Below are 7,475 nucleotides of genomic sequence, written 5' to 3'. Positions count from 1 at the left end.
TATCAAGAGACTATATTTCAAATGCAGATAGCTGACCTTTTACTCCTTTTGTTGTTGTTGTTGCTTTTGTCAAGAAATGAATTCACTTGTTTTTGTTATCTTTACCCTAAAGTCTTTCCCGCGAAACTGGCAATAAAGATTCATGGCCTATATCAGAGGAATGGCTCTTCGATGTTAATACCAAGGTAAAAGGCTCCTGTGTGAAATTAACTGTTTTGCTCTGAATTTAGTTTTGTGTAGCAATGACTTGTAAAATTTAGTTGTGGGCTACCTATCATTGTTCTATGTTTGTCATGGAAAATTCCTCAGCATGAACCATTTTAAACATATGACCCTTTGATGCTGCATTGTTTTGTTGTTGTTTTTTTAACTTCAGTAAGTATCAAAGATGGGGGCTGAGAAAAAGAAGGGCTGGGAAATGTATAGTGATAGTAAAATTCGATAGGGAGTTTTCCCACAGTGACGGAGCTATGCAATTTGGGTAACGGTAAGGATTCTCAATGTGACTTTTACGTTATACCAGCATGACTTTTATCATACTCGTGCCTGAATGAAATCTTGAATGGATTCACGTACTCATTGTAATAGTCATGAAATCTTCCTGGTACCTTTCAGTTTTAAAACTAGATAGTATATGACATATGGTTTTATTTTATTACGCTTTGTATGTTGGTATGGTATACTTGTTAGGAGGGAGTGTTTTCTTCATTTCATTTTTTTTTCACTTACATTCCGTTGACAATCCGTATTATTTTATATTAGTTTCCGGTATACTAGGTTCATCATTTAGACTTAATAATTGTAGAAGTTTTGAAAGTTTAGAATTCATGTTCTCTATCTCAAAACTCGTATAACAAAAGGATTCCACTATATTCTAAATCATTGCTTTGGGAATATATTTAAATATCTTCATCTAATTGAAGAGTACATGTTTTGCATAAAATAATAACCAATTTGAAAAACAGAGATCTTTTTTTTTTCAAGTTTTGTGTTTTAATGGCGTATTTGATTACATGGTATTTGATCCGTGGGCTCCTCGGCCCATATATGCAATAGTGACACAGATTTTCATTCAACTGATATTCTGACATACTCCATCGTCAAATCAACACTTGTTGAGTACCTATTCTGTAACAAGCACGATCTCATTTACTTCTCAGAATAGCCTTGGCAAAGAAGGGAATCCTCATCTTCAGAGATAAGGAAGTGGAGACCAAGTCAGTCTAGGTAGCATGTGTTGCAGTAGCCAGGGAGAACGTTGAGGGTTTGATCCAAAATGCACTTGGCTCCAAAGCTCATGATACTCTTGTCTGCTCCCTATAAAACGTGTCCGTGAGGTCCTATGCCCATTGTCCATGACGCATTGACCAAAGTAAAGAAAGGATCCGTGTCTGCAAAAGACAGGATGCTTTCTTTACTCTGGTCAAAAGCAGAGATTCTTAAAAATCGTGTAATAAAATATCAAGCTTCAGAAAGTTTTTAGTTTTGTTTTTTAAATGTAAAATGTTTCATTTCTGTTACAGTTGACATTCAATATGATGTCAGCCTCAGGCGTACAGCATAGTGGTTAGGCATTTATATAATGTGTAAACTGGTACTCCGATTAGTGTGGAATCCCTGACACCATACTTAGTTATTACAATGTTATTTCCTGTATTCTGTGTGCTGTCCTTGACAGCTACATGACTGTTTTATAACTGCCAATGTGTACTTCTTAATCCTTTTACCTTTTCAAGTTGCTCCCCAACACTCTTCCCTCTGGGCAATGATCAGTTAGTTCTCTGCATCTATGAGTTTGTTTCTTTTTTCTATGTTCATTTATGTTTTTATTTATTTTTACATATCACCGATAAGTGAAACCATGTGGTATTTGCGTTTCTCTGTCTAACTTATTTCACTTCGAATAATACCCTGTAGGTGCACGCACGTTGTCACAAATGGTAAGATTTTATTCTTTGTTACAGCCAAGTAGTATGTTGTTGTATATATGTAGCACTTCTTGTTTATCCAAGACGATGGATACTTCGGTTGCTTCTTTATCTGGAGTATTGTAAATAATGCGACAAGGACCATACAGATGCATACATGTTTTCAAAGGAGTGTTTTGGATTTCTGCGGAGAAAAACTCAGAAGTGGGATTGCTGTGCCACATGGTAGTTCTATTTTCAAATTCTTGAGGAACTTCCATATTGTTTTCCATTGTGGCTGGCCGGATTTGCGGTCATACCAACAGTGCACGGGGGTTCCCTTCACATCCTCACCAACACTTGTTGTTTGTTGATTTATTGATGATGGCGATTCAGACAGTTGTGAGGTGATAGCTGATTGTGTATTTAATTTGCATTGCTCTAATGATTAGTGCACTGAGCATGGTGTCGTATGTCTCTTGGCTATCTGTGTGAGCTCTTTGGAGAAAAGTCTATTCAGGTACTCTTCTGATTTTGTAATTGCATTGTTTGTCTTTCGGTGTTACGTTTTCTGAGTTCCTTATATGTTTTGGATATCAACCCTTTCTCTGATATATGATTGGCAAATATCTTCTCCCATTCGTCCGGTCGTGTTTTCATTTTGTTGATGGTTTCTATTGCTGTGCAAAACTGTTTCAGTTTGATGTCATATATATGGGTCTTGAAGTCCTATCCATTCAGCCACGTTAGGTCCTCACTGGAGCATGTAACGTATTTGTATTTAAAGTAATTGTTATACGTATGTAATTATTGCCATTTTATTATCCATATTTCTTCTCCTCCTCTTCGTCCTCATTCTCCTGTTTCTCCTCCTCCTCCTCTTTCTTTTCTTCCTTCTTCTCCTTCTTCTCTTTCTCTTCCTCCTCTTTCTCCTCCTCCTCCTCCTCCTTCTCCTTCTTCTTCTTCTGTGTCTTGTTCTTTTTTCAAGTTGTCGTTTCACATTTCTTGTAATATTGGTTTGTTGGTGCTGAACGCCATCATCTTTTTCTCTGGCAAGTTTTTACCTCTCCATTGATTCTAAATGAGAGCCTTGCCAGATACAGTAATAGTAATCTTGGTTGTAGATTATAGCTTTTCATCACTTTCAATATTTCTTGCCAATCTCTTCTGACCTGCAGATTTTCTCTTGAGAGATCACCTGACAATCTTATGCGATCTCCATTGTACGTGACTAACTACTTTTCTCTTGATGGTTTTAATATTCTCTCCGTGTCCTACCCCTTTGGAATTTTAATTATGATATGTTTTGGTGTGGGCCTATTTGGGTTCATTTTGTTTGGAACTTTTGTGTTTCCTACGCTTGTGTGTCTATTTCCTTCTCCAGGTTAGGAAAGGTTTCCATCATTATGTATTCTGATAGGTTTTCTTTCTTTTTTTAATTTATTGCGGTGACAATTGTCAGTAAAATTACATGGATTTCAGGAGTACAATTCCGTATTACATCATGTATAAATCCCATTGTGTGTTCACCACCCAGAGTCAGTTCTCCTTCCATCACCATATATTTGATCCCCCTTACCCTCTCCTCCCAACCCCCACCCCCTTACCCTCTGGTAACCACTAAACTATTGTCTGTGTCTATGAGTTTTTGTTTCTCATTTGTTTTTCTTGTTCTTTTGTTGTTTTTGGTTTATATACCACATATCAGTGAAATCATATGGTTCTCTGCTTTTTCTGTCAGACTTATTCGCTTAACGTTATACTCTCAAGATCCATCCATGTTGTCACAAATGTTCCTATATCATCTTTTCTTACCGCTGAATAGTATTCCATTGTGTATATATACCACAACTTCTTTATCCATTCATCTATTGAAGGACATTTTGGTTGTTTCCATGCCTTAGCCACCGTAAACAAAGCTGCAGTGAACACTGGGGCACACGTGTCTTTATGTATAAATGTTCTCAGATTTTTGGGGTAGATACCCAGGAGAGGGATTCCTGGGTCGTACGGTAATTCTATTCATAATTTTTTGAGGAACCTCCACACTGCCTTCCATAACGGCTGCACCAGTCTGCATTCCCACCAACAGTGTATGAGGGTTCCTTTTTCTCCACAGCCTCTCCAACACTTGTTAGTGTTTGACTTGCTGATGATAGCCATTCGGACTGAAAGAAATTGAAGAAGGCACAAAGAAATGGAAAGACATTCCGTGCTCATGGATTGGAAGAATCAACATAGTTAAAATGGCCATATTACCCAAAGCAATATACAGATTTAATGCAATCCCCATCAAAATCCCAATGGCATTTCTAAAGAAATAGAACAAAAATATCATCAGATTTGTTTGGAACCACAAAAGACCCCGAATAGCCAAAGCAATCTTAAGAAAAAAGAACAATACTAGAGGTAAGACACGCCCTGACTTTAGCTTGTACTACAGGGCTACAATCATCAAAACAGCATGGTCTTGGCAGGAAAACAGACACAGAGACCAACGGAATAGACTTGAGAACGCAGAAATAAAACCACTTAAATGTGGACAGACAATTTTGACAAAGAAGCTAAAAACATCCAATAGAGGAAAGACAGCCTCTTCAATAAGTGGTGCTGGGAGAATTGGATAGCCACGTGCGAAAGAATGAAACTGCACTGCTATCTGTCACCATGTACCAAAATTAATTCAAAATGGATCAAAGACTTAAGCATAAGACCTGACACAATAAACTGCATAGAAAAAAACATAGGTACTAAACTTATGGACCTTGGGTTCAAAGAGCATTTTATGAATTTGACTCCAAAGGCAAGGGAAGTAAAAGCTAAAATAAACGAATGGCACTATATGAAACTTAAAAGCTTCTGCACAGCAAAAGAAACCATCGACAAAATAAAGAGGCAACCAACTGAATGGCAGAAGATTTCTGCAAACAGTGCCTCCGATAAGGGACTAATCTCCAAAATATTCAAAGAACTCATGAAACTCAACAACCACTAGGTTTTCAATTCGTGCTCTCTCTCCTTCTTCTCCTTTCGATAGCCTTACGAATGTTGTTACACTTGATATTGTCCCAGACATCCCTGAAAGTATTTTCTGTTTTATTTATTTTTTATTTATGTTCATTTTTTTTCTGTTCTGATTGGGTGTTTTCTGCTACCTTGTCTACCAAATCACTATTGGAACCTCTGCTTCACCAAATGTGCTGCTGATTCCATCTATAAATTATTCATTTAAATACTGTATTTTTCATTTCAGACTTTTTTTTTAAGGATTTCTATGTCTTTTTTATATTTGCTGTCTCTCTGTTGAAGTTTTACTTACTTTATGGATTCTTCCCCTAGTTTCATCTCACATCCTTATAACTAGTGTTTTAAACTCTGTATCTGGTATGTGTCCATTTGGTTTACCTCTTTTTCTAGAGTTTTGTCCTGTTCTTTCATTAGGGAAATGTTTCTTTCTCCCTTGTTTGTTCACTGCCTCTCTGTGTGTGTTTCTATGTATTATGTAGATCTGCTAATTCTCCTCATCTTGGCAGCATTGGCTCATATAACAGGTGTCCTGTGTGTCGGGTGGTACAACCTCCCTGGTCACCGGAGCCAGGAGTTCCAGAAGCTCGTGTGGGTGGTGTGTGCCCTCCTGTTGTACTTGAGCCTTATTGCTGTTGGCGCATCAGTGTGTGGAATGGACGCTCAGGACGACTGGCTGTGACTACAGTAGATGAGCTGATGTGTGTGGGCTGACGTCACAGAGTGGGATCGGCTGTAGCAGGGCTCCGGTGTCTGCTCAGTCCATGGCTTGGGCGTGCCATTTGTGGAGCTAATTGGGTGTCGTTCTGGTGTTGCTGAAGCTGATCACCAGGTGTGTTGGATTTGGGGCCTCTTGGGAGGGGCTGTGGGGCAGGCCCAGGTCAGCTGCTGCTTGTGCCCAACCCGGAGCACCCAGTGGAAGCCAGAAAGTGACCTACTCTTGGTAGCTGCCTTTGTGGGTTTGGAGGCCCCTGGGAGAGGCTATGCTGTGACGCAAGACAGGATGATGCATAGGATACTAGAAAGAAACGGAGGTCCTCAATAGCATAAGTTGCGGCCTTATTGACTGTCTTAAAACAGAATTGTGATGATGCAACACCTCTGCTTACTGAGTGACTCCCCAGTATATGAGGGTAAAATTCATATGCTAGCATGACACGTGCCTTCTTTGATTTGGTTCTGAAACGGCAGCGATATCTCCATCCCATTCTCAGTGTTCCAGGCTTACCCCATCCCTTTGCGGCCCTCACTTGCAACATGTTGTTTCATCCTCAGGCTTTTGCTCCCTCTGCCCTTCTGGATTCCTCTTCATGCCTTCCCTCAGCACCTCGTATAACTGTCGAGATGCAGCCCTATCTTTGCCGCATCTGCTGAGCTCGCCTGGTACAACTGATTGTTGTCTCTTGTATGATCTAACTGTACTGTATTCACTTCAGGTGTACAAGTAGCGAGCGGTACTTTTCTGTTCTTATTTTTTCATGTATTATAATATCTCTACTCCTACTAGAATGTAGGACAAAATGTTTCATTTGTATTTCCAGCTTCCCCTGGGTCTGTGCCTATGATTTGTTGCCTACAGTAAAGTTTTCTTGTCCCACCGATGGATGGACTGAGTGAGTGAGTGAACGAGTAAATGAATATGATGTTTTCTGAAGTTGGGTTTTTCTTTCTTTTTGTTTTCTTTACTAGAAAGAAGCAACCAAGCCGGCAATTGGAAAAAGAGAAAATCGTGTGGCTATTATTGAAAGTGCTCCACAAGACCAAACAAGCAATGATAATTTGACTTGTGTTGACAGTGCACACCAGGATAATATACGTGGTAATTTAGTGACTATCTATGAATTCTTTCTAGCTTAAGCTCTGCTATAAACAAATCTAACATGTGTCGACCCACATGTGATATTCACTTCTTTTAAGCATTCTTTCCTATCTTTTTTTGCAAAAGTATCCCCACTATTAACAACTGCTTCTTCTTGCAAACGCTTCCACCCCCTGAAATTCTTTTCTGCTATTACTTTTATGGAAATAAGCATGACTGAATGTGTATTTAAAATGCACAGTAATATACGTTCACATTAATGTACCTGTGACTCCATTTTATAGTTAAAAAGTCATCATTAGGATTAGGACAAGATGAAGATGAAGAATCACCTTGGGATTCTGAGGTACTGTCTTTCAGAATTATTATTATTATCAATGTTATTTACAAAATCACCATTCTGTGATGTTAAAACGAAAAGGGTGTGCTTTGACTTTACTTTCTCACCTCTGCATTTCCCCATACAAATCATTTTTTGATGGTTTATCCTATAATTAATAAACTAGCTATGTGGTTAATCTAATAAGACAGCGTAGTACAATTCTGCTAACTTGCAAGTTTCACTTTAGGAAGTCAGTGCAGAATAGTATAAAACACGTAGGCTTCCAAGTCTTAAGGAGTCAGTTTGGGATCTGAAGTGAAGTTTACCTAAAAGGTAAAGAATTATTCCAGCTCGACCTATACCCAAATGCATGACTCTGTGGTTTTTGTAGATGTGGAAATGT

This window comes from Rhinolophus sinicus, chromosome 1, assembly GCF_057876585.1.
Source record: "Rhinolophus sinicus isolate RSI-liver-muscle chromosome 1, RSI-T2T, whole genome shotgun sequence".
NCBI lineage: Eukaryota > Metazoa > Chordata > Mammalia > Chiroptera > Rhinolophidae > Rhinolophus > Rhinolophus sinicus.
This window is presented reverse-complemented; position numbering follows the sequence as displayed.